Source organism: Cetorhinus maximus, chromosome 14 (genome assembly GCF_964194155.1).
Source record: "Cetorhinus maximus chromosome 14, sCetMax3.hap1.1, whole genome shotgun sequence".
In the NCBI taxonomy this organism is placed as follows: Eukaryota; Metazoa; Chordata; class Chondrichthyes; order Lamniformes; family Cetorhinidae; genus Cetorhinus; species Cetorhinus maximus.
The window spans coordinates 76,808,488-76,832,968 of NC_135892.1; positions in this window are offsets into that span (position 1 = coordinate 76,808,488).

A 24,481-nucleotide genomic window follows, 5' to 3' on the forward strand; every position below is an offset into this window, starting at 1 on the left:
CATATTGCATTCAAACATCAGCTAATCATCCTAGTGCATTCCCCTAATGCGTGTCTTCCATGTGCCTTTCAACATTGCAGATAGAGCTGGCTGCATATTCCAATCGTGGTTAATCAGCAGATTATGCCAAGTTGGGAGTGCTGCCTGAACCACATTGAACAGGCATGAGTGAATCGAATATTGCAATCTCTCTGCCCACTTTTGGGGGCTATTGAATTTAGCTCCTTGAGCTTCAAAAATGTGGGTTCTCCATGGACAAATATTAATTCTGGATTAGAAATGAGAAACACAAGCCAAAATATGTGGTCCTTGCTCTTCTTCGTTGTGGTAAGGTAAATTATCCATTAAAGTTATACCAAACAACATGGGTAAGAATCAGCATATATTAACTTTTTGTTGTACATTGCTACTAAAAGATTGTGGATCCGGACTAAATTATCCGGGTTCCAACAGATAGACCACCGCCTGCTCCCTGCATGCTGAGCGCCCCACACTGTTGCTGGGTTGATACCAGTGGTGGTGGGATGAGGCCCTTAATTGGGCACTTATTGCCGTTCCGCCATGGACTTAATCAGGATAGAAACATAGAAACATAGAAACTTAGAAACTAGGAGCAGGAGTAGGCCATTCAGCCCTTCGAGCCTGCTCCACCATTCATTATGATCATGGCTGATCATCCAACTCAATAGCCTGCTCCCGCTTTCTCCCCAAATCTTTGATCCCTTTTGCCCCAAGAGCAATATCTAACTCCTTCTTGATAGAAGAAGGAGATAGATGAAGGTGGCAAGGTGGTGGGGTCCCTATCCACCATCCTCCTGCCCAATTAAATGCCCCTCCGCTACTCCAAACGCACCACAGAGGAGGGTACAAGATTCCACCTGCAGAAGCCTTGGTTGGATTTTATGCTCACCTGCCAGCTGGTTGCAAGGCAGGGCACACGTAACATCAAACAGGGGGCCTTCCACAGCCTACCCTCTCGCCCCGGTCTCTCTGAAATTTTATGAGGGAGGGGGAGGTGTCAGGCAGCCAGCCCACACTTGGGCCCATTGATAGCCACTTAAGGGGTCTCATCCCACCGCCGCAGGTAGTTTACCCACAGCAGAGGGAGGCCCACACCATGTGAGAAGCCCAGCAGCTTTAGCTATGCAGGCTGGTGTCGGCAAGGTGGGATGACCTCCACCGGGAGGCACCCCCGAAGTTATCCACCCCCCAACCCACTTTAACCACCTCTTAAACCCGGCCCGCCATCCCCCTCACCCCCACGCCGCGACCCCAGACTCACCTGGACTCTTTGGCATGGTGGGACTGCCTGTAGTGGTCAGCACTCACATGGGCGCTGCTGGGACTACAAATCTGCCGGCCAGCTGAGAGGTTGACAGCTCTCTAAGGTAGGACTTCCTCCCGAGAAAGGGGCAAAGGGGCGGAAGTCTTGCCTTAAAGCAATTGGCACTGCCCCCAGTGTTAAATTGCTGCGGGACAGCTGTCAGAATCATGGGTGTGCTCCCTCCTGACCTTTTAGCGGGGGGCAGAGGGGTGGGGTTTGTGGGGGCTGGTGGGGACTGTGGCACCCAGTAAAATCCAATCCAATTTTAAATGTATATATTTCAGGTTGACCTGTACCAGAACACAAAAGAGAAAACGGTATGTCTGTCAACAATTTTCTTATCCTACTCCAAGCTTCCCTGACCTTGTGACAGGTGACAATTGTGTAGCAGCTGTCTGTTTTGGTACCATAGCAACAAATTTAGGTATATTGTTTTGTTCTAATTATTTCCTCCTAAATTTTCACGTTTTTGTCTTCATCCAGCAGCTGGTAATCTAATGGATTGCATCCAATTCTTGTTAGAGGAGGGTATTCAATTCCTAATGGCATGGTGAAATGGGCAAGTAATGTGTTTTAAAATTTAAAATAAGTTCATGTTTTTATCCACATGGTGGATAACCCTGGCGTGTTTGCTTGTGGGCTCCCAGGGGGGACCCTCTTTCAAAAGTACTCAGTGCCTGATCGAAGGACCCGGCATTGGGAAGGGTTGGGCCCACCAAATGCCACCCCTCTGCCCTCGATACCAACCCTCCCTCACCACCCCCTTCCTGCAACCCCCACAAGCCACCCACTCCTGACATCACTCACCTGTGCCTGGGCCCACCGTTGATCTGAGGCTTCGGGTGGGTGGCGCTGCTGAGTACAGAAGAGCTGCTGTCCTCTGATTGGCTGACAGCTCTAGGCGGTGGGACATCCATCCCTGGGGTCCTTAATCCTGGGGGAAGGCCCGCTGCTGGCCTGTTAAGTGCCTGAGTGGCACAAGATCAGGTGGGCCTTCCCAAAAAGAGGCAATGCGGAGCCCTTGCCTGCTCCCAGCTGGCAGCCGAGACCCCTGTTGCCTCCAGAAGACTCTACCCTGTGAATTAATCCAAAGCCATTTGAAATTTGGAACTTGATTTTCAAATGCCTGAGTGGCCGAGGTCAGGTGTGGGCACACTTTGAAAATAATTTATCTAGATGGCATATCAGTCTTTTGATGCCTCCTGAGTGTTCTATTATTTTCAAAGCCAGGGTGAGGGGTGTTGGTAGCCAGAACCTGCTCCAATTAACTGCCTGTGAAGCTCCTTGAAGAGCTCGTTAACAAGCTGGGGTGGCCAGAAGAAGATTTTCAAAGTGAAAATTGGAAAAGGCGAATAGTCTGGTGCACATAAGTGCCCAGCTATTGGCAGTCATGCAGGGAACCATTACACAATGTGGCTGGTGAACATGAGTAATGGAAAATTAGGGTGATTCAAATGAATCAAGTCAAATACCGTCCAATTGACCATTTGGCCACTAGTATGCGCTGTGACACTGATCTTCCGCCTGCTCTATTCTGCTAGGCAATGGCAAACCCTGTCATGGCTACTGTCTGTCTTTGAACACTGCAATTTAGAGCAGGGTCCTCCCTGCCCGCAATATCCCGTGTCACTTATTAGGCAACAAGCTCACCTCTGGCCCAATTAGTGGTTTCTCATTTCAAAGTAGTTACTTAGTTGCGTCACCAATGGGGTTGAGACCAAGAAATGATCCAGGTGTCAGATTCCCAACCCTGGATAGAAAATCAATCCCTAGACCTCAATTTTATGCATCCTTGAATATTTGTAAAAGCCATTTTGTTAGATTAACACAATGTTGTTGGATTCTGAAATTCAGAGATCTATCTCCTGATTAGAGATTCTGCTTTGTTGCTGCCCCATTGGGGAATGTACTCTTACACTCACTTTTTACCTTTAGAGACAAATAGTTTGCTCATTTTTGACAATATATTCACTTTTCCATTTTTAGAAATTAAGTTATTAGTTAGGATTAAGCATTTGCTTGGGCATGATCCTCCACTTCACTGAATTCTTGATGCATCTGAGGTAGGACAGGGCAGAAAGGCATTTCGGGATGTGCTTGGCTGTATCCATGTTTCTTTACACCACCATCCATTTTCCAGCACCTAGACATAGAAGCAGAGTCTGCCAATGATATGTAAATTGTGGGACCATGTCCTCTGCAGTGCAAAGGTTAACAGAATGGATATAGAGATCAGAGAGTCATAGAGGTCTACAGCACAGAAAAAGGCCCTTCAGCCCATCGAGTCTGCACCAGTCAAACAAGTACCTAACTATTCTAACCCCATTTTCCAGCACTAGGCTCATAACCTTGTATGCCATGGCATTGCAAGTGCACATCCAAATACTTCTTAAATGTTATGAGGGTTTCTGCCTCTGCCACCCTTTCAGGCAGTGAGTTCCAGATTCCCACCACTGTCTGGGTGAAAAAATTCTTCCTCACATCCCGTCTAAACCCCTGTCCCTTACCTTAAATCTATGCCCCCGGTTATTGATCCCTCCACCAAGGGGAAAAGTTCCTTCCTGTCTGCCCTATCTATGCCCCTCATAATTTTATGCACCTCAATCATGTCCCACAATCTCCTCTGCTCCAGGGAAAATAACCCCAGTCTATCCAATCTCTCCTCATAACTAAAACCCTCTCCAGCCCAGGCAACATCCTGGTAAATCTCCTCTGCACTCTCTCTAGTACAATCACATCCTTCCTATAATGCGGATTTCAGAACTGCAACCAATACTCTAGCTGTGGCCTAACCAGCGTTTTATACAGTTCCAGCATAACCTCCCTGCTCTTATATTCTATGCCTCGGCTAATAAAAGCAAGTATCCCATATGCCTTCTTAACCACCTTATCTACTTGTCCCGCTACCTTAAGGGACCAGTAGACATGCTCACCAAGGTCCCTCTGATCCTCGGTACTTCCCAGGGTCCTACCATTTTCATTGTGTATTCCCGTGCCTTGTTTGTCCTGCCCAAGTGCATCACCTCACACTTATCCAGACTAAATTCCATTTGCAACTGATCAGCCCATCTGACCAGCCCATCTGCATCCTCCTGTAATCTAAGGCTATACTCCTCAGTATTTACCACCCCACCAATTCTCGTGTCATCCGCGAACTTACTGATCAACCCTCCTACATTCAAGTCTAAATCGTTCATATATACCACAAACAGCAAGGGACCCAACACCTATCTCTATAGAACCCCAATGGACACAGGCATCCAGTCACAAAAACACCCCTCGACCATCACCCTCTGCTCCCTGCCACTCTGCCATTTCTGGATCCAATTTGCCCAATTGCCTTGAATCCCATGGGCTCTTACCTTCGTTATCAGCCTCCCATGCAGGACCTTATCAAAAGCCTTGTTGAAGTCCAAGTAGACTATGTCAAATGCATTGCCCTCATCTACACACCTGGTCACCTCTTCAAAAAATTCAATCAAATTGGTCAGACATGACCTCCCCTTAACAAAACCATGCTGACTGTCCTTGATTAATCCCTGCCTCTCCAAGTGTAGATTAATTCTGTCCCTCAGAATTGCTTCCAATAGTTTCCCCACCACTGAGGTAAGACTGACTGGCCTGTAGTTCCCTGGTTTATTCCTTCCTCCCTTCTTGAATAATGGTACCATATTGGTTGTCCTCCAATCCTCTGGCACCTCTCCTGTGGCCAGAGAGGTATTGAAAATTATTGCCAGCGCCCCTGGTATCTCCTCCCTTGCCTCACTCAACAGCCTGGGATACATTTCATCCGGGCCTGGAGAATTATCTACTTTTAAGCCTGCCAGGCCACTTAGAACCTCCTCCCTTTCTATGCTAATTTCTTTAATTATATTACCGTCTTTCTGCCTGATTTCCATACCTACATCCCTCTCACTTGTGAACACGGACACAAAGTATTAATTTGGAACCCTACCTACATCTTCGGGCTCCACACATCAAATTACCACTGTGGTCCTTAATGAGCCCGACTCTTTCCCTAGCTATCCTCTTACTCTTAATGTACTTGTAAAATAACTGAATTTTCCTTTATTTTACCTGCCAATGTTTTCTCATGCCCCCTTTTTGCTCTCCTAATTTCCTTTTTAAGTTCCACCCCACACATTCTATACTCCTCTCTTCTGCTGTTTTGAGTCCTCGGTATCTGACGTAAGCCTCCCTTTTTCGCTTTACCCAATCCTGTATACTAATCTATGAAAAAGATGATGATGTATCACTTACAACATTAGACTCGAGAGAGAGGGAACACACCATGCTCAGGAGCAACATGCCTATTCTGTAACCTGTTTAGATGTAGTACTAATAAACAAGTTTTAAGGAAGGACCACAGTATGACTACAGTCTGTCCAATAACTAAGAACCACGCCAAGAGATCACAGATCAGAGGGACCATCCAAAACATCCTCCGATGTGCTTCTTGTGATTTATGTTCATTGACCACTGAACACAGGAGCCCAGGTGCCCAGTATTTCCTGACGATAGCAGGGTTGCATTACTTTACTACTTGAGCCTGTACAAGTGCTCAAACAGCATGGCCTTGCACAGGCCGAAGAGGAGGCCCAATAATTGATCTTTTTTTTAAAAAAATGTGATATTTGCAGGCTGCATTGATGCTGTGCAGCTACATGTGTGGCAGACCTCAGAGACCTGCTGCAACTAAACCAGCCCTATTTTCACAGAGTTTGCTGACAGAGTTTGGCAAGTCCACCTCCTATACTTCAAGACTATATGGTTGGCTGGGGTCAGAGGCATATATTCTATTCACTGGAGAAGCAAGTTATGCTTAGTCACCATCAACATCTTCCATCTGCACATTATTTTTAACTTTATTTGTATCTGACTTCCATTGTCAATATACAATATAAAAAATCTATATTCGTAAACATTACCATTACATACTATGGGAGAACTTATTGCTTATCTGGAGGGTAAAAGCTGACACAGACCAATTGGGCTGAATGGCCTGATTCCATACTGTAATTTCTTTGTGTTTCTCCATACAACCTTAACTATTACTAATGTGGCTATAAAAAATTTTCATCCACAACTATATGGATAACTATGAATGATTTGTGGCCTATAAAGTGATTTATACCCAGCTAGTACTGAAACCTTGCTTCCTTGACTATATCTGCTCTCCCGAGGAGGATCCTTTAAGACTTCTTTCAGGTGGGACTACTTAACATTGCTCATTTTAAGTTGATTGAATCCCAGTTTAGAAGAGTTACATATTTGCGAAGGGGCAGAATAACTGTAATATGATGGAAGTATAAAGAAAAATGACAATCGAGCAAAACTCATTTCAAATATTGGAATGTCTCATGTAGTAAACTTGAAAGGACTACCATTTCCCTGATGGCATTGAAAGAAGTACATCTGATCCTAGCTTCAAAACCGCACTGGAAAATTACATGAGGTTAGGGCAATGCAGCCACTGTCAGATGAAGATCATAAGATTCTATGGGCTGAATTTACTTAGGGCAGCAGGGACACTGACAACAGGCCTGAAAGCTGGGGGGCAACTCCACCTCGGCTGCTTATGGGACCCCTGGTCGCAATTTAGGCCCATCTGGCAACTAATTAGTTGCTGTTGGGACTCCCATCATCGAAAAGGATAAGAGAACACCTCCAAATGCTGCTGGCCATTCAGAGCGTTGGCAGCTCTTCAGTCTCAGCAGTGTTACAGGAAGCAGTGGTCGCTGTGGGGACTGCACCCAGTTGAGAGGACACAGCGGTGGACGCTGCCGTCACAACAAGATGAGCATGGTCGGTGGTCCGCAGGGCCAGTTAGGCAGGTCCCAGTGAGGGGGAGAGGGGTTGGAGAGGGCAAGAGGAGGTGTTGCCACCAGGGTGGTCATTGTCCCAGTGGGGCCCTCCACGGGCCACATGGTGTCTGAATAGGAGGGTCACACCCCCTGAGCCAGGGTTCACCAGCCTGTCTCCCACATGGCAGAGGGTCCACTGGTTGCTGGTAAATGCCAGCAAAGATGGGAAGAGGCCCTTAACTGGCCACTTAAGTGATTCGATTGGCCTCTAGGCATGAGGGCTGTCTTCCACCTTTGCCACCAATAGTGAAATGCTATGGCAGCAAGAAGGTGATAGGCATTCCACCCCCTGCCTTCTTGCACCATTTTACAAGCTTCCTGGCTCCTAACTCATCCCTAGAGGGTTGGAAAAATCTAGCCCTATGTCAATGATTGTAAAGAAGACCCATTAATAATGTTAACAAAGTATGTTTAACACATTCATTTGACATGCCATTGCCTTTGTCTTTTAAAATGGGTGTTAACCCATTTATAATAAATGGGTAATGCCTGTATTACAATGATGGCCAAAGGAATCCCATACAAATCTGTGAAGCATTTCTGCTAATATCACAACCAGTATTTTGCAGGCTCAAAAAGCCACATCTGTATCGCAAGAACAATTAAGAGTCGAGAGACTAATCCTTTATCCTAAATGACCATAACATTTGTAATTCAACATTTATGTCCCCTCCAACTTACTGAGGTTTACTCACTCACATGAAGTAGAATATGCAATGTAAAATATTTACATATCTAGAAAACATCTGTGATAAAATGCAAGAAACTGTATCAAATAGAATTGAAAATACAATGCATACTTTCTGAGAAAATAAATCTCATAGATGATATACAATTCCACAATTGCTACCACACAACTTTATCTCAAGTTGTTCAATCTTCAATGTTTTAAAGAACTTGTTATCCATTTCATAAATTAGTGTGTTATTTAGGATGACAAATTATCTTTTTTACTAATCTGCATCAGATTGCATTGTTTCACAACAAGCCAGAAACTGCAGTTTACTGGAATAGGTTTGATTTCCTCTCATTCACTGGAATGCCTCTTTCCAAATTCTATTCTCTTCTTCCACAGTAATCATTTTTAAATCTATAATTTCTTCAGTTCTTTTGATTTTTAAAAAATCCCTGAGATCCTTTGTTATATGATTCAGTAGTTGATGTTTTAAGAAATACAAACAATCAAAGACTTTCTCATAGCAGCTATTCCTTATAAATTAGCTCAGTGAGCCATCTGCATTTTTAGGCATTGTGTTCAAATTTGTTCTCAACTCACCATCTGGTGTGTCCTATTGCCTCTTATTCCAACAGTGTATCATTTACATTTCAATGCTGAAATGAGATTCTGTTTCTGCCTATCTTCTTTTCAAAGTAGCAACCTAGTTTCGTATCCCAAAGTAATTTTTGATTAATTCATATACACCTGCAATTTGAACAATTGTAATAATTTTGCATTCTGGTTAGTCTAGCTTTTATTTCCTCCACTGCCACCAACACCCTCACCCCACCCTCTCCCCACATTGCCATTTTCTGAAAGCACCAAGACTTGCTCAGCTGCAGTGTTTTTAATGCCAGCCACTTTAAATTACCCATATGGTCTTTCTTAAAGTATAAGTCTGGGTTGTATCAGGGTAGTGAGTCTTTGAAACTCTATTCCTCAAAAGGCGGTGGAAGCAGAGCCTTTGGATATTTTTAAGGCAGAGCTAGATAGATTCTTGATAAGCAAGAGGGTAGGTGGGAATGTGGAGTTGAGGATACAGTCAGATCAGCCATGATCTTATTGAATGACGGAGCATGCTCGAGGGGCTGAGGGGCCTACTCCTGCTCCCACTTTGTATGTCCGTATGTAAATTATTACCCATAAGAGGCATCATAAAAACATGATTAGACACACTTTCCCACAGAGGTGACTGGAGAGCCACCAGGAGCAAGAATCCTGACCGTTTCTTCCCTTTCTAGCCCAGCAATGTGAAAGCTAATTGTCATACTGTCCCAGTTAATTCTGCACAGACTTGGGATTGAACCTGGGATTTCCTATCTGGATACTTAATTCCATGATTCGCAGTATGAATAGGAACTGAGGCTTCTGGAGAGTGCTGCCCTCCCCCTTGAATCTTGGAAGCAATTATTGAGGAATAGTTTGTCCCTCTGTGATGTTTCTTGCACAATGTGTAATTGTACAGTTACAGTACACACATTTCTTTTCTTTTCATTTTATAGTTCTTCACTTTATTTGGAGTAATATATATATCTTCCAAAGATCCACACCTTAGGGATTTTGTTATCTCATTATGTACCTGTTAGATTGTCAAATAAGCCCATCTGATTCATTCATTTCCAATGTGCTTCACCCTTAACCTCCCTCTGAAGTAGCCCAGCAAGCCACTCAGTTGTCTCAGGGCAACTAATGATGGGCAATAAATTTTAGCTTGCCAGCGATGCCCACATTTTTTTTCATTCTTTCATATGATGTGGGCATTGCTGGCAAGGCCAGTATTTGTTGCCCTTCCCTAATTGCCCTTGAGAAGGTGGCGGTGAGCCGCCTTCTTGAATGCCTGCAGTCCAAATGGTGCAAGTACGCACAGAGTGCTGCTGGGAAGGGGGTTTTAGGATTTTAATATCATGACAATGAATGAACAGCAATGTAGTTCCAAGTCAGGATGGTGTGGCTTGGAGGGAAACTTGCAGGTGGTGGTGTACCCATGCACCTGCTGCCCTTGTCCTTCTAGGTGGTAGCGGTTGTGGGTTTGGAAGGTGCTGTCAAAGGAGCTGTGGCAGGTTGCTGCAGTGCATCTTGTAGATGGTACACACTGCTGCCACTGTGCGTCAGTAGTGGAGGGAGTGAGTGTTTAAGTCAGTGGATGGGGTGCTGATCAAACAGGCTGCTTTGAATCTGGGAAAGTACAAATTAAAAGTTCATTTTCAACCCACTAACCTCTGAGGATGGATAGCTGGTCAGCTTCCAGAACATGTATTTAAATTGGCAGTTGAAGGGTGAACAACAACAACACCTTGGTGAAGAATACCACTAATATCGTACCCCCGCCGTCACCCCCTTCCATATAGAGGACACCTTTCAGGTTGTGTTGAAATCAATGAAATTAAAACTGAACAGTTCCTGTAACAGGTGATATATCTGCAATATCAGGTTTATTCTCAAATGGCAATTTAAAATCTAAACGCTTCAAAATGGGGGCTGAATGGTTGGTCAAATCCATGTCGTCTGATGTGATGTGCATTGATATGCCAATTCAGACTGCCGCCCTGCTGGCTGCCAGTGTCTCTTATGCTGAATTAAGAGATTATAACTGATGCATGCGTGACTTTAAATTTGCAATATATTCTTAGACTGCAATTGTGTGAAAAACATCTAAGAAACTATGTGCTACTATTTTGGAGCTTCAAATTATTAATGCCAAGTGAGAGTAATATCAAAATTTACCAATAGTTTCAAAAAGCTAACAAATAAAAAGCAATCCTGAATATAGCACTATGGTTTACAGCATGTGAGTGCAGTGTGACAAGGGATTCTCATTATCAAGTTATCGGTATTCAAATAGGAAAAAAATATGAAAGGGAAATCTGTTTCTAGGGTGGTATCCCTGGGCATTCTTCCCCAACCCTGAAAAGCATTTGATTTGACATTTCATTTGGTGCATTTTCAAGAATTTAGAATTTATACTATCTGTTTAGAAACCATGTTACCCTGGGCATTTCAGTAACGGTATGAAACCTTGAAACATTGGCTAGGCATTTACCAGCAGCAATAAACTCTCGATGCCAGGACCTAAGACAGGTGGCATGGCTGTGTGGGCAGGGGGTGGAAGTGGGAGCGTGGTCTTATCCAATTACAGCTGGCACGCCTGGGAGCCAACCAGTTAAGAGGCTCGAGGTTGCGGGGAAGGTGTGGGGGGAGTACCAGGTTGGCGCCACAATAAAAGGCAGCTAGCAGTATGTTTAAAGGCAGCAGCCCCGGAGGGGACAGCAAGGGAGCCCTAGCAATGGCAAAAATAGTGACTTGCAGAAGGCAGAGCAGGGAGGCGTCCAAGTTCTTTGATGCCTCCCTGGTGGTGCTCTTCCAGGCGGCAAGGGCTTGGAGGGAAGTCCTTTTCCATCAGGAAAGGAGGAGGTCGGCTTGTCAACCTAAAAGTCCATGGATGGAGATAGCGGAGGAGGTGAGAAGCCATGGGGTGCTACCACATTCGTGGCTGCTGTGTTAAAAGAGAGTCAACGACCTGATATATTCTGGTGCATTATTTTCAGCTTGCAGCTTTAAATGTGACTCGGATGAATATGAGATTGAAGGTGTCCACCCAGCCAGTGGCAATGCCCAGGCAGCAGCATTGTCAGATGCAATGTTAGCCTCTCTGTGGAGGACACAGGTCAGTCAGAGTTGACTCCTCACAGCCAGTGCAGAGTGGTCACATGCAGGAGCCATCTCTGTAGTACCATGATGGACAGTTAGGCTGCCATCAACATAGGCATCATTCATGTTTTTGATGGGTGAGTAACAATGGAAATTTCAGGAATAGAGAGCATACAATGCTATAGAAAATTCAAGAGCCGGAGGCAATATGCGATGCAGGGTGATCCTCATGCCAATGAAGGAAGAGTCAGTGATTAGAGCTGGGAGGCATGGAGGGAGGGCAGGCAATCACTGATGGTGAGATGGGTGCGAAGGTTCGAGAGAATAAGTGGTCTAATGGATGGGTGCAATAGACCCTCTAATGAGCACAAAGTATGGTGCTCATGTGCCCACCACTGGTCACACAGAACTCAAGATGATGAATTGTTGGAAGGATGTGTTCCAACGCACATTGCTCTCTCATCACTTCTCTCTCTCACAGGTCATGGACAAGAGCAGCCAACACTCAAGCCTTCAGGACAGCTTTTCATCTCTGAGGAAGAGGAGGAGATTTCAGAGAGTGCGCTGGCACATCATTCCTCGCATCCTCCACCAGCGCAAATATTCCCATGTTGGTAGGTAGTTACACATGAGTAGCAATGGGGTCATAATCTGGTGAGCACAGCACAGCTGTGACTGAGCAACTGATGCAGGCAATGACAGTTGGGGCCACTTATGCTCAGGGGACTGTGGGAGGGAAGGCAACGCTGAGTTTCCAGCTGATGAAATGCCCATGGAGTCATCCACAAGGCGGCAGATGCTGGAGCTGCAGTGTGAGGTGTGTGAGATCTTCCAGAGCTTCCATAGGCTTTGTGCGCTCATGGGTGGACAATGGAGGGGCCAATCCAGACCATGAGCGCAGCCATGTGTCTCGAATGTACGCGCATGGCATTCGGCATTGAGAGAGTGGCAACCCTTAAAGAGAGCCACATCCAGCAAACCACTCAGTGGATATTAGAGATATGTGCTGACCTGCCTGCCATCACCTCTTTCATGAGTTCTGCAAAGCAATAGCTGGGCAAGGCAGGCACAGGATGCCTCTAGCCATTGCCAGGTCCTCGAATTTGGCAGGTGAACAGGGAGATAAAAGTTTGCCTGAAAGGGAAGAGGAGCAGCTGCCAGAAGCTTCTGAATGCTCCTCTCAGGGCAATCCTGGTGTGATGGATGGTGGGTCCTCAGACCCTCTGACAGTGACGCCACCATCTCATGAAGCTGCAAAGACAGAGGCAGCTCTTGCGCCTGTGCAGAAGCCTCCAATATCTCTGGTCCCTCAAGGCCACAGGCAACCAGAGGAAGACCATTACAGCCGTGGAGCAGAAAGCTCAGCAACCTGCCTCCACCTCAGCTGACAGTGCAGGGGGAGAGCCAGATAGGAGCACCCACAAGCGCATGAGAAATTCCACCTAGCTTCATTCGGGTTTCACAGGATTATGCTATTTAATTGGATATCATCTTGCTGTTCATTTATCTTTAGTGAACTCTGATATGCTGCGCCACAAAAAAAATCTGAATTATTTATGCTCTTCTGGGCAATTATCAGTTCGATGGCTCTCACAAGTGATGTGATGAGTCCAGGGATAAAGAAAGGACATTCAAGGAAAGTACAGGTTATAGAAGGTGGAAATTTTAGCTGATTGACTGGGTGTCAAAAACGTGTCTGTCTTAGTGAATTGCGAAATTCCCTTGCGTGTATCTTTGCACCTTGCCTGCAGTTCCTCGGAGTCGTCTTCATATTGCATCTGGTCACCATCCCTCTCCATATCCATATCCTTGGAGGAGGCCACACTCCAGGGTGTCCTCATTGTTTGCGAGACTTTTGCTGCAGTATGTTGAAGGGCTCCACCACATCTATCAGGGCAACTGAACTGAATCTCCAGAAGCCCTACTGTCTGCTCAATGGTTGCTCATATTGTCCCGTAGCAGCTATTGTGTCTGTCCTCTGCATCTGTGTTTGGGCTTTCCACAGGCACTAGTGGCCATCTTTTAAGTGGGTAGCCCTTATCACCCAGTATCCATCCTTGATGGAATGCGAGGGGCCTGAAAATGCCAAGCACATGGGACCACCTTAATATGTGAGTGTTCTGACAGCTTTCTGGGAACCTTGCACAGACCTGAACATCTGTGGTGGTCGTAGACCAGTTGTACATTGAACAGTTGGAAGCCCTTCCTGTCACTGAAAGCTTCTTTCCGGTCTGTGGGAATCTTGATGGCCAAATGCATGCAGTCAATGACACCCTGCACCAAATCCCACAGTTCTCCTGACTGTCTGGATTGGCTTGTCCTCTTGAATTGGTAGCCATCTTGATACAGTTATTGAGCCGCAGACTAGGAGGTCCCAAAGATATCACCAGAAGATTCCTGGAAGGATCCTGAAGCATAGAAGTTCAGTGCCACAGTGACCTGCAAAACCACAGGCAATAAGTACCCACCATTTACAATTGGGCGCAGCTCCTCCTCCATTATGGTACACAGCTTCGTGACCACCTCCCTAGAGAGGTGCAGTCTTTGGTGACACTGCTACTCCAACATTTGCAGGAGCAAGCCTCTGATGGTAAACCTTCTCTGCTGGCTGGTGTCTTCTGAGTGCAAGAGTTTGGTTGTGCACACTCCTCTTCTGTGCCCCCTTCTGACTGCATGATCCTATTGCCCCTCTGGGTGCTGCAGCCCTGCTCCCAGTGGCTTCACCTCTTTCTCTCATTGATGCTCCTCCTCACTGGAGGTCTCAAGGCTTGAATGAATGAGGCCCATAACAAAATGCTGCATGGAGCTCTCAGCGCCTCCTACCCCTTTACTCTGTATGTACAAGTGCCAAGTCAGCCTTGACACTCAACCAGAGTGCCTCCCCTGTGTCAAGGAAGTTTGGCTTGCCTTCAAATTGTTACTGCTGCTGTATACTCAATTTCATCCTCCCTATCAAGCCTCGCCACCTCTTGCAATGCCAAGACTGACCTTCTGCCTCCTTATATCTTGCGAAACTCCTTCGTTCTTGCGCCTTTCTCACAAAATGGAAAAACATTGGTAAAATCACCTTTAATTGCCAGGTTTAACAAGTTGAATTACCTTCAAGCGCTGCCTTCCTCCCGTTAGCCCACAGTCATCTGTGTGAATATCTACTAGTGGCTTACACACATCAAGGCTTCTTCCCTGATGCCTTTCACTGTCACGTTCCCATCCCTCCTGCCTCCCAGCCAGTCTCCACTTCATTGACAAAATCCCACCATCATTTTGGAAATGGAAAATAGCCAGGGAAGAACATAATTCAGTAAATGGACAGGAGAGGTATAAAAGAAAGCAATATTGTTGTTGGCGATATATTTGCTTTTATTCATATTCATCTGAGTGAATGCCAATAAAAGGATAATCAATCGCAACTGTTTAGACCATGTTTCTTCCAGTACAGTGTTGTCCATCCACACCACTCCATACCTTCAGGGACTGGTGGCAATTTAGAATTGTACATTTGCAAATTCAACATAAAAGAATTATTTGAGCAGTTTGCAGAGTTGTTATGTTGCTGGTTATATGTTTGAAGACCAACTAGAACATTCAAAACTTTATGTTAAAAAAATATTTCCACAAAAACTGCAGTTTTAACAAAATCTGGTGTAAACTCAACAGGACTCTCACATCCTGCATGCTCATTCTAATGTGGGAGATCAACCTGTATTACTTCCCTCCTGACTGCAATTAAATATCATTATCTCATTGTGGCCTTTATTCCAGACATGGCAGCAAAGGCTGCTGCTGATGAAGGACAGGAAGCTTAACATTTCAATGGTTTCCTGACTTGTCATTTGGCTACCAATTGATACATGCTGTTCTTTCAGATTATCAAAATATAAACAGACATTTTTCAACTTACTTACTCAGCATTACCCTCGAGTTAAAATTGTTTTCTGCCTGTCAGTCCATCTAAACTAGTATATTAGCTTTAAACAGATCAACTACTTCTGATTTGGAACCATATGACCTCTCACCCTCACCTTCTCCACCACAATTCTTGTTCAGATAAGCACAGGCTATGTGCATTAAAAACTCAATTCCAGTGAACCAATGATCAGTTCTACAGATTGCAGGGCTAGGTAGCTGCAATGGAGGCAGTTAGGCAGTTCTACAAGGATTCTGAAGTGCCAGCAGAAAAAGTGCACAATGGATTGAAACATTGATTGTGTAAAATGCAGGTGACTGCCACATATGATTCTGACAGTGCAGGACTTTTATACAGATTAAGACTTTTTTTTCCCCTCAGCTCTACCTCGATGCTTTAAGATCTAGGGGACAGGAAAATAGTCAAATAGTCACCTATCCCCAGCACAAAAACAGAATTACCTGGAAAAACTCAGCAGGTGTGGCAGCATCGGTGGAGAAGAAAAGAGTTGACGTTTCGAGTCCAACATGACCCTTCAACAGAACTAAAGTATAGATAGGAGAGGGGTGAAATATCAGCTGGTTTAAGGTGGGGGGCGGGGGGAGAGAAGTTGATGGTGGGGTGGTTGTGGGGACAAGCAAGCAGTGATAGGAGCAGATAATCAAAAGATGTCACAGACAAAAGGATCAAAGAGGTGTTGAAGGTGGTGATATTATCTAAGAAAAGTGCTAATTAAGAATGGATGGCAGGATACTCAAGGTACAGCTCTAGTGGGGGTGGGGTGGAAAGACTAACAAGGTATTAGTTGTAGATTTAAAAATAATGGAAATAGGTGGGAAAAGAAGAATCTATATAAATTATTGAAAAAAAAACAAAAAAAAAACAAAAGGGAGGGGGAAGAAACAGGGTGGGGATGGGGGGAGGGAATCTATTAATTCCTATGCCCTCTGCAAAGGTGTTTTGTATGAAATTACCCAATATTTTTTTCCTTCCTTATTTTCTTACAGCTCTTTGTTTCTCTGAAAGTGCGAATGAATCTACAGTTCACTTGGTGGATAAGAGACTTAAGACAGCTTATCAAACATTACCATATTAACAATTCAGATAATATGCAAAGCTGAATCAAAATTAACTGGAGTTTTGTGGAATGTGCTATATAAAAGTTGTGTTGGTTTGATTCACCAGAAACTACACATCTCTTTGTGTAGATGAATGACTCATCCTGCTTCCAGGCTAAACCACTGTAGTCTCCTTTTGATTCTTGCTTTGCCTCAAGTCCTTTCAAGACCGCAGTCATTCTAGTTTTATCACGACTCTGTCTCTTTGTATGTGCTTTTCCATTGGCTAATTATAGTACTTCCTGAATTTCTTGATTATTTGTAAAATCAAGAAATGCCAAAACTCATTGCTAATACAGAATAATTGTTTCACGTGGTTGCTTGGTGGTACAGAACATGAGTATTGCTGGAAAAAGAGACATGCTGTCAAAGCTTTTCATTTTGCACTCATCAGGACAGGTGCAAGAATGCCAAAATTCAAAGGAAACAACAATTTATAATGCATGAGAAAAGGGGTGTTGATTGGTTGGCAAGTCAGCTTTGATTGGTCGAGACATTGCCGTACTTTTGCTTATTCAAAAAAGATGCAATATCTGGACATATTCCTTTTGCCTGCAGAGGACAAGTCCTTGAAAATGAAAATATGTAGCTTGTAGAAAGTGTAGGTGAGCTACATTGTGAGTCTGACCGATAATCTTAAATTGGTTGTTGGTGTAATTCTTAATACCGTCAGGATTGTTCAGCAAATGCTGCCCAATTGCAGAACCACATCCAACATTAGACATTATGTTCTGAGTTTAGCAAGCATGGGTTGGTTGAGTGCGGTCAGTACTCTGCCCATTGCGAACAGCCGAAGGGACATGCTGTTTGACATGATCCATTAGTCATTGGGACATACAGCCTCTGTGCTTGACATCACACCAGCTCTGAAATTCATACATCACATTACTCAGTTGTATGGTAGGCAGAACATCGTTTTGGCTTGATAGCAGCATCCTGTTAGTGGAAACACCACTCATGTTGCCATTGAATAGCAGCAGCATGAAATGATTAGCTTCGCCTGCTGCTCAAATTTTTGAAATACTTTACCCTTACAGGGTAATTTGAGGCAGACGGGGTGCTTTTCATGTCCGAAAATGGGCCTTAGGCCTATTTGTGAGTATGCACAATATACAGTGAGCAATGATCTGATTGGGGTAGCCACTAGCAGGATAGCTTTGATGTGCCCTATTTCAGCATCAAGCTTGCACAGTGAGGAAATGGCTCAGGCCCTATTTATGAGATTGCCGATAAGGCCAATCTTGTAGCTCATGGAGCTGTAGGAATACCAACATGTATATTGACCATTAAAGGTAGACTTGTGGTATAGACAGCAGTAGAGAACTCATTAGCGGACTTCCCAATTAACAATAGGGAAGGGAGCTCGTTAGACTGTCCCATTTCAAATGTGAATTTGAGTGCAGGATGGACCCGATATGAGAAAATTCTTAGATGCAGCTCCAGATTCAAATATAGCAAATGTGTCATCTACATGCAAGGCGTAGGAAGTTCGAGGTCATTCCGTTGAAAACACGTTTCTCATGGAAACCAGCGAAAATGTTAGTGAGAGCTGGCCCTGGAGGGGAACCCATGGCAACACCATCTATTTAGGCAGATATAGGGCAAAATCGTCCCAGATTTGACTAAGTGCAGTAGCGGGCAGGTAAAACAACGTTTTTCCTGCCGGCCGCAATGGCAGCTTTTCATGCCTTATCATCCCAAACCCACTGCATTATTTGTGCATTCCCGGGAAACACGCCATTCCCATGGCAAGTGGACTGTCATTCACCTGTCATGCCATCACCTTGACGCTTCAACATGCCGTGTGCCATATTTAAAGTCCAGCCGCGTGCACACTTCTCAGAGCTACCAGCCCATGACTGCTGCAAAGAAAACATGGTCCTGAAAGGCAAAAAGACTGCAGCCCTCAGGTTCAATGACACATCCCTCGAGTGCCTTTTGGATGCAGGGAGGCTCGCCGTGATATCTTCTACCCCCGCTCTGACAGCAGAATGGGCAGCAACCTCACTAATCCAGCTTGGGAGGCGGTGGCAGTGGTGGTCAGTGCCAATGCCCTGCAAAAGAGGACAGCCATCCAGTGCCACAGACGATGAATGATCTCCTCCGTTCTGCCAACCTAAGTAACTCTTCTCATCAACCTCAGCTCACACACTCACAAACCCATCACACATCCACAGGACCTCACTCACTGTCAGTTCAAGGGACATCACCATTCACTCTCTCACACACACCTTTGTTGTGCTCATTCCATCCATGGAACCACTCACTGCGCACACATGCCAGGGACTTCCCAGGTGTCCGGCACGCGGAGGACTGCTGGAGGACAGAAATTCCTGAGTCCAAGTCAGATGACGAGCCTCTGGACTCAGTCATGTCACAGTTGCTGGCAAGCTCGGGAATAGCAGGAACGAATGTCTGCTGCACTCCTCAGATTTCAAGGCACAATGGAGGAATCTGTCCACCTTCAGGCCGAAGTGATAGCACTGGCATGCCAACGCACCAAGGTCAACACTGGTAGGATGGCGGACACCATGGAGACCTTGGTCTAGGACATTGCTCCTGTACTGGTCCAATTGTACTGCAATCCACTAAAACGCTCATTACTTTGCAGCCTGTGCCCAAGGAGTGAAAAGATCTGGAGCACTTGGTGGCACTTTGATGCGTCGGCGTTGCTTAAGTGGGCAGAGAAGCCAGAGGCCCGACTCCAATCATATCAATGTGGCTGCACCTGAACTGTCTCAGCTACAGAGGAATGGTCACTTTATACAAGTTTTCCTTAATGCGTGCTCCTTCCCTCCCCCAAACCCCCCCAACCCACATATGCTTGTATGCTACCTTCAACTGCAGGGCAGCCCTTGCCCCCCACCCCTCCCACAGTCGCCTCAACCCAGGGCAGCTCTTGCACCCAACCCCGACGCGCCTCAACCTTGAAGTCCAACAGCCGACCCGGGCGAGCGCTCCGCAATGTTATTGTGTTCTCACCTCCGAGTTCCCCTCAAAGTGCAGCCCGCCAAGTGCACGCCTTTTATATGCTGCTGTGAAACCACGCCGACGTGGTCAGATGGTCCAGCGGTGAGGCGGGGGGGGGGGGGGGGGGGGGGGCGGGGCGGGGCTTATAATGATATGCAGATGTATTACAATGAGGTTACTGACGCCTGATGGCGGGAAACACAGCCGCCATCGGTGGGCAGAGTGGACGATTGCAAACTGGTTTCACGACATCATGAAACCGATTTTTGGTCTTCTTGCCATATTGTCCGCTCACGTCACCGAACACACCCGACGCCACCAGGCACAGACGATCCCGTCCATAGTGTCATTAAAGCTGAATTTAACTGTGTGAGTTGCTAAGTTCATAATTTCAATGAATACAGGTTCAGAACATGGTAGTGCTTCTAGATTGCCATGATACAATAACATGCTGTAAATGTCTATGGCTTCCTCGAGTGGCACATTAGTGAATAGGCTCACAATGTTGAACGAGCACATGGACGTGATAGACATGGCACTGCTGGCAATATGTATGTCTTCACAAAAGTGAAGTCCTTTGACACCAAGTCTCTTTTTTCAGCAGTACTCAAATAATTGTTTTCTTTCTTTAGATCAAACCTGGATCTCTATTCTTAGCCTAAAGCCTATTGAATAAAGAAATATTTACATTTTTAATTGCATAAATATTGTAATTCTTTGTTGCCAAGCAATTTGGTGTTCTGCTTCTGTCATGCAACAAAGCAGTCTCTCTGAACAGGATTTTAAGTTATTTTGGGTTATTTTACTGAAAATTATTGAGTTGGTAGGAAGAAATATTTATTTTTGATCAACTTGATGTAACATTGCTCAAGGGACTGAATATTGCAGTAAGCTGGCACACTGTCTTTTCACCTCTGGGATCTAAGACTCAATGGAACACAGACTAATGGGGTGAGAACCTCTTCAATCTCATGGTAGTGCAAGATCAGACGTAAAATATAAATTTATGGAATTTTCATTCAGTTCTTTGTTGTACACCCGTATCAAAAATGGCTCACTTTTTGGCACAAATTGGTATGAAATTAGTAATCTCGTTCAGAGAAGGCTGGTTGGTGTAAGAAATGAAATACATTGCCCTTATACAGTGCATTTTCTTTTGCCACATCTGCTTTGGGATGTATCTTGTTGACATATAAAAGTGTAGGATTCTCCTAACTTGACATCTTGTTAAAGGTAAAAAGGCAAATTAGTAAAAGAATGTAATGGCATTTTAATGAAAAGCAGGAGTTTTTTTTAATCATTCACGAGATGTGGGTGTTGCTGGTAACACCAGCATTTATTGCCCATTGCTAGTTGCCCTTGAGAAGATGGAGGTGGGTCACAGAATGCCCAGCTTCTGACCCGCTCTTGTAGCCACAATATTTATGTAGCTGGTCCAATTAAATTTCTGATCAATGGTGGCCCTCAGAATCCTGATGATATTGAATGCTGGCGTGAGTGTTAGTTGCCCAGGTTAGATGCTTTCCAGGTCTTGATGCATGTGGTCACAGAGTGTTTCATTATCTGAGGAATTGCTTAGGGAACTGAATACTATGCAATCATCAGTGAATGTCCCCACTTCTGACATTAGGAAGGAGAGAAAGTCATTGTTGAGGTCGCCGCAGATAGTTGGGCCCAGGACACTGCCCTCTGGAACTTCTTCAGCAATGTCTTGGGCTGAGATGATTGGCCTCCAAAAATCACAACTCTTTTGTCTTAAGTATGATTTCAGCCAATGGAGAGCTTTCCCCTAATCCTAATTGTCTTCAATTTAATTATGGCTCCTTGTGCCACATTTGGTTGAATGTTGCCTTGATGTCACCGCACCTCTGGAATTCAGCCATTTGTTCATGTTTGGTTCATGACTGTAACGAGGTCTGGTGCTAAGTGATCTAGTGTAATATCGGTGAGTAGTTTATTGGTGAGTAGGTACCATTTGATAGTGCTATTGATGACACCTTCCATCACTTTGCTGATGATGGAGAGCAGTCTGATAGGGCATCAATTGGCTGGATCGGATTTGTCCTGCTTTTTGTGAACAGGATGTACCTGGGCAATTGTTGTGTAGATACCAGTGTTACAGCTGTACTGAAACAGCTTGGCACTGGAGCACAAGTCTTCAGCACTACCACTCAGATATTGTCGGGATCATAGTCTTTGCTGTATCCAGTGCGCTCAGCCGTTTCTTGATGTCACATGGAGTGAATCGAATTCGCTGAAGACTGGCTTCTGTGATGGTGGTAACCTCAGGAGGAAGACAAGATGGATCATACACTTGGTACTTCTGGGTGATGATAGTGGCAAAGGCTTCAGCTTTCTGTTTTGCACTTGAATGGTGGGCTCTGCAATTATTAAGGATGGTTATATCCCTGAGCCTCTTCCTCCCCTTAACTGTTTAACTATCCATGACCATTCACTACTGGTTGTGGCTGGGCTGGGGTCTTTGATCTGATCTAGTGGTTTTGGGATCACTCAGTTCAATCATTAGCATGCTGTTTCCGCTGTTTAACATGCATGCAGCCCTATGTTGTAGCTTCATTAGGATGTCACCTCATTTTTAGACAAACCTGGTACTGCTCCTGGCATGCCCTTCTCCCTAATTGAACCAGGTTTTGTGCCCTGGTGTGGTGAAGAATATGCTGGGCCATAAGGTTAATAAGATTGTAATGATATACAATTCTGCCAATGCTAATGGCCCACAGTGCCTCCAGATGCCTATATTTGAGTTGCTAGATCTGTTCTGAATCTATCCCATTTAGTATGGTGGTAGTGCTACACAAGACTATGGAGGAAGTCCTTAATGTGGATGTGACTTCATCTACATAAGGGCTTTGCAGAGGTCATTCCTACCAATATTGTCATGAAAAGAAGCATCAGTGACAGGTAGGTTGGTGAGGATGATATCAAGCAGTTTTTTCCCCCTCAGATTGGTTCTGTCACTATCTGCTGCATGCCCAGCCTGGTATTATGTTCTTCAGGACTCAGTAAGCTTGGCCAATCTTGATGATGGACATTGAAGTCCCCCACCAAGAGTACATTCTGTGCCTTTCCTTCCGTTCTCCTTCCAAGTGGTGTTCTAAGTTGTTACCTAAGGGATTACCTAAATGATTATTTAGGGGAAGGAAGTCGATGATAATCAGGGAAGGTTTCCTTACCCGTGATTAACTTGATGCCACGAGACTTATGGGGTACCTTATTGAGGACACCCAGGGCTCGTCTACCCTGACTGTAAACCACCTTCCCACCACCTATGGTGAATCTTTCCTGCCATTAGGACAGGACGGGTCATATTCAGGGCTGGTGATGGAGGAATCAGGGACATTGGCTGACAGGTATGATTCTGTGAGGATGACTATGTCAAGCTGTTGCTTGACTAGCCTGTGGGACAGCTTTCCTAACTTTAGCATAAGTCCCCAGATGTGAGTGAGGAGCACTCTGTAGTGTCAATTTGGTTGGGTATGTCTTTGTCGTATCCGAATCTGATGCTTAGATCAAAGCCAAATGATCTGATGGTTTTATTATATACACATCAGTGTAGTGGTTTGATACAACTGTGAGATTTACTCGGCTATTTCATAGGGCAGTAAAGAGTCAACCACATTTTGCTGTGGATCTGGAATCACATTTTTACCAGGTTGAGTAAGGACAGCAAGTTTTCTTCCCTAAAGAACATTAGTGAACCAGTGTGTTTTTCCAATAATCCAATTTGATCATGGTCACCATAACTAACTTTTTTATTCCAGATTTATTTGTGTTTTCTCTTAGCTATAATTTAAGTTCACAAACTGCCATTTTGGGATTTGAACCCATGATTCCCAATTATTAGTCCAGACCTCTGGATTTCTAGTCCAGTAACATAACCACAACATTCCTGTAACTCCAGAAATGCCATTTTTTCCCTTCAATTGATGATCCCCTAACAAAATCATATTCCCAGAAATGGTATGTTTCAAAGCCATATTTTCTCTTGTCTTTAAAAAATAGTATTCCTTAATTTTTCTCTCTGCATTATTGGTCAGCTATTTAGCATTATGGGGTGACAGCTATTTAGCATCAATTGCTAATCCAGGGCATGTTTCTCAACTCAATACAGTACAAAGTTCAACTATAATTCTGGACTGAATTATATAAAAATATACAAAGTAGTTTACTGAAACACAAGAAAGCACATAATCACTTAGCACAATTCAGAACCTATGCCATGCAGGAAACAAGTTCAATATCATACTCAGTTAGACATGTTCCAGCAGATTTTACTCAGAATACAGTCAAGCATGCTAACTCAAATCAAATAAGCACTTCTATTTAAATATGTTACAGCAATAAGTTACTGACAAGGATGTTGTTTTGTTACAGAAGCTACACATTTTTGAAGCTACTGGCAATTCTGGCATATCCACTTTAAACAGGAAAAGAAGGGAAAATGCTTAACTCAGCTTATTTTTGGCAAAACAATATATTAAAAACAATAATTTCACCTTATTGCAACAGTTGCTTTCCAGAAATATATTCTGGAATTTGTGAATTAAATCATCCAGTTAACCTTGCAAAACTGTTCTTCTCTATTTTTATTCTCTCCACATTTATTAATACTGTAGAGACAGAATCAAAAGACTAAATTTGCTGCTCAGACACAGTTGGTTAATTAGCTTTTAGGACATTACATTTGACTGTAAAACTCTTATTTTTTTGCCTTGACCACTTAAAGGACAGTTTATTCATTTTTGTGGGAAATCATTGAATAGATGGTACATAAATATACAACAAATTGCAGGCAATGCAATAAGGCAGAATTCCTTATGCATCCAAATACATGACAATCCCCTCACTGGTCAAAAACATTAAGTACCAGAAATTGAAAAGTAAAAATAAATAATTATGAATAGGAAGTAA